This window comes from Euphorbia lathyris, chromosome 10 (genome assembly GCF_963576675.1).
Source record: "Euphorbia lathyris chromosome 10, ddEupLath1.1, whole genome shotgun sequence".
NCBI classification, from domain to species: domain Eukaryota; kingdom Viridiplantae; phylum Streptophyta; class Magnoliopsida; order Malpighiales; family Euphorbiaceae; genus Euphorbia; species Euphorbia lathyris.
Window position 1 is genome coordinate 2,875,858 of NC_088919.1, and position 4,581 is coordinate 2,880,438.

The window sequence follows — 4,581 nt, forward strand, 5'->3', positions numbered from 1 at the left end:
GCCAAATTTCAAGGCTATTTATAGGTAACTGAATACCTGAATAGTTATACGCTTTTAAATATGCCAGCTTCTTACTGGCTTCAGACTTATTCTTTTATATCATTCCGTATTTCATGGGAACTAGGAGTGCTCTTTTGGAATCTGGGACAACTATTGGTCCATGTGTCCGCTTTAGGTAGTTTCTTATAGATGACTTCCTATGTTCGAGTCTTTGTGGTCTTCTTTGATATAGTCTTCTCGGATTAGGCTCATACCTTATATTCGGCTGGGCCTTACTTCAGCCTGTTTATTTAATGTTATATATATCAAACAATTTTCTCCTTTAAAAGTAAAAAAGGCAACAAAGAATTCATGGTTCTCAAACTAGATTTTGAGAAGGCCTATGATAGAATCAGCTGGAGCTTCTTGAAGGATACTTTGAACATTTATGGGGCTACCTCTAGGTATGGTTTCAGTAACAATGACTTGTGTTACATCTTCATTTATGCATATTTTATGGAATCGGGAGAAGAGTGCAGGATTCTCTCCGTTCAGGGGTCTCCGCCAGATGGATTTGTTATCCCCTTACCTATTTGTCTTATGTTTAGAATGATTGAGCCATTTAATCATGGATGTCGAGGAAGGCAGTATTCTTATCAATAGGAAGGTTGAAGCTCTCACATTGTTTCTTTACAGATGATATCATTGTCATAGCAAAAGCCTCATGTAGCCAATCTAAGGTAATTAAGGATGTTCTAACTTTTTTTGTGACTATTTGGGTTAGAAGGTGAGCCTAGACAAATCTTGCATTTTCCTCTCGGCTAATACACACCTACGGACTCAGGGAGAGGTCGTCAGAGAACTAGGGATTCGAAGCATGAAGAACCTTGGGGAGTACTTTAGAATTCAAATGATCCATGAGAAGGTAAACAAACATACATTTGGCTATGTGATTGATAGTGCCAAGGATCAGCTAGCATGGTGGAAGTAAAGGAGCCTGTCATTCACAGGGAGAACAACTTTGATCAAATCTGTAATTTCGGCTTTGCCGACTTATTCTATGCAGACTGTTGTATTTTCAGTGAATGTATGTCATAATTTAGATGTAATTAGTTGGAAATTTCTTTAGGAAAGCTCAGATAGGGGACTAAGAGTACATCTCGTAAAGTGGGACTCAGTTTGCATATCTCACAAGCAGGGTGGGTTAGTCATTCAGAGGCCAAGATAGGTCAATCTAGCGCTTGTAGTGAAGCTTGGTTGGAGGATGTTGATTGAACCAGATACATTATGGGTACGAGTGTTCTGTGGGATTTATTCGGGAGGTCGACAAGGGATGGATATGTTCAGAAACAGATAGGTTAAAGAGCCATATATAGCACTGTGTAGTTCAAAGGGCGCAAGTCCTAAAGCGGAGACTAAATTTCTTGGCCAAGAATGGAAAATGAACTCTTTTCTGGGTGGATAGGTAGTTGGAGGATTTATGGCTGGCAGATAAGGCTATTGTCCCGCTTTCGAATGAGGAATTACCGAGGAAAGTGGCGGACTACTGGACTGAACATGACGACTTGGATTGGGAGCATCTACAGTAGGTCTTGCCCCAAACGTTGCTGTTACTGCTTGCTGCAGTCGTGTTATTTTAGGATGGTGAGGAAGGCGATGGGTGGTTGTGGAAGATATCGGACTTGGGGAACTTTTCTATCCGCATAGCCTACGTACTACTAACGTCGGATGTGGAGAGTGGTGAGATGGCTTGGTAGGAATCAGAGTGGATGGAGGTTTGGGGTATTGTCACGACGGAGCGAATCCGCTATTTCCTCTAGACGGTTTGCCATGACGCCGTGTTGTCTAATGCAACCCGAGTGCGACGTCATCTAAGTCTTAATGAAAGCTGCCTGGAATGTGCACATCAGGAAACAATCGTGCATTTGCTACCAGACTATTTGGAATTATTTTGTACCGAGCTACTTATAGTAGGAATTTTATGCAGGGAATTTACAGGAGTGGGTAAGACGGAACCTTTGGATCCGCATGTGCTGGGGCGGGATTTGCTGGCCGTCACTGTTCGTACTTGGTTGCTAGTGGATATGGCGCTGGAGAAATGAGAACATATTTGAAGGAGGTGACAGAGCGGCGTTACACAAGCCTGCATTTATCATCGCTAGGCTAGGGAGATCTCATCCGGGCTACGAGTGATAAGCACGGGGAGCGGGGAGACACATGAGCGAATGGTGACTTGGGCACCCCGATTGGAAGTTGGGTGAAAGTGAACTGTGACGGGGCAAGTAAAGGAAATCCGGGAGTGGCTCCATTGGGGGTTAATTCGTGATGGCTCGGGTAGCTGGTTAAGAGGCTTCGTTTGCAACCTGGGGATAAGTACGGAACTTTGGAGGTTTTACTATGGCTTCAAACTAGCTTGGAAGATGGGGTTTAGACAAGTTGTATTGATTCCATATCTATAGTTAGGCTTATACAATCTACAGGGCGGGTGGTACACATATTTTATTGGTTAATCGAGGGGTGTAAGAACTTATTGAAGCAATGGTGGAAGGTCAGAGTCGTTTATACCTTTCAGAAGGGTAATCGAACCCCTAACTGGTTGGCGAATCTCACAGGATTATTTCTTTTGAATCATCACGAGTGTGATAGGCCGTTTACAGGCCTTTATCACGTTCTACATGTTGATATGAGTGGATCCGAAGTTCTTCATTGGGTTGAATATTAGATATTAGTTTGATTGTACTTTTGTTTTTCAGTCTCCTGTGTTTGTTTTCTCAAATATCCTGCTTTTAACCCTTCCTTTATTAAGGCTCAATTTGTGACATAGTGTGAAGATCTAAACTAAAATCTGTTTCGTTTAAAAAAAAAGGAAATCTGTTTATAAATTGCCATAAATAAGCACCTGCAAGACTAATTAATTAATTATTAAATAGTACATTAAATTACCCAAATATTTGTTGCATTAAAAAAGTTAAAATAAACTAAAATAATAAGTTGCCGGAAAATACTTTTCTCATTATGAAATGTAACTGTATGCATATCACGATCATCAATTTCATTTTACATCAAGGAGTTGAACTCCACTAATACGGTATTCACCACCTCCATACTCCGATCTTTTTTTTTTCTTTTTCCAACTATCACTGCCGGAGAAGCAGAATTCTCCGGCCGGCGTAGATAAGCAGAGCAGACATACAATATATCATCAATCGAAACAAAGAAAGCTCTGATGTGGCATAATCTAACGGCTGTGGTTTGTTGATAGAGAATTTCTACCTCTGATGGCTGTCTATCACAGATTATCACTCCTACAAGTCGCCGATTTCTTTTCTAAATCGCAGATACTAATATCATTTTAATCAGTTCAACTCAACCAGGAGATGAGAAAACGCGGCTACCAGCACTGATCCGTCTCCCAACTCCGGCCGCTGTAACCCGAAAAACTAACGGTCAACGGCCGATTCCTGCTAAAAAACTTACTATCGTAAACGGCGCGTTTCTCAGGATCTGATAGAGTAGAATAAGCCGCATGAATCTTCATGAATTCGTTCGCCGATGTATCCTTCCGATCCATAGAGGCTACGTCGGGATGGCAAGTCCTTGCTAGTTGCCGATACGCCGATTTGATTTCTTGATTCGACGCTCCCATAGGAATCCCTAAAACCTCGTAGAGAGAAGTACAGGTCGCCATTTTTTGAGGAGCAAAGGAGAGATTAGGCCGTTCCTTGTAAGCGGTGGCGCTATTGGATATAACCGGCGGCCGGTAATTGGTGCGGCGAGGCGCAGAAGAGGGCGATTTGAGGGGAATTTGAACCAGTGGAGAAGGAGAATAGGAAAGCATTTTTATGCGGTTGAATTTATGAGGCGTTGTATGAGTATATATATATAGGAGGAAATTAAGAAATTGGTACTCTGATATTTATTTACAAGGGACGAGTTTTGGCTGACTCAGCCTAAATGAATGACTTATCCAATTTTTTTACTTTTAAAATTTTAGTAATTAGGATTAAAAACAAATTATAAAAAAATAAAATAAGTTAAAAATAATAATACAATTTTATTTTCATAAAAATAATCTTTATTTTTTTTTTCTATAATTTGGTGTCCACAATTATCAACCTTCGAGAGAATAAAATCTATATGTGACGGGTATTGGGTACCCCGGAGAAGTAGTTTCATACTCGTTACATATAGTCACATGTATTTTTTTTAGATCCATTACCATTTTATACAGAGTTTATGTAACTTCATTAGTAAGGTAATGTCGTTATCATTCTCAGTCTCAACATCAATATTAAACTTTAAAATATGACAATAAAGTTAATAAAAGCGGATTTAGGAGATGTTTGTTCACTTTAATTTCTCCTATTGATTTCATTTTCATATTAAAAAAGAGAGTTTTTAGATGTTCTGCTAGATAACTAATGTTTGTTTATTATACATGAAAAGTAGTTTTTTTTTTCTAAAAGTAAAGAATCCATATTTTTCCAATAGTAAACATCAAACTGTAATAGCAAACAACATATAAACCAAACGGGCCCTTAGTGTCCATGTGGTTTTGGAATGATGACATGTGTGATTTGTAAAGGAACTCGATGCCACCTA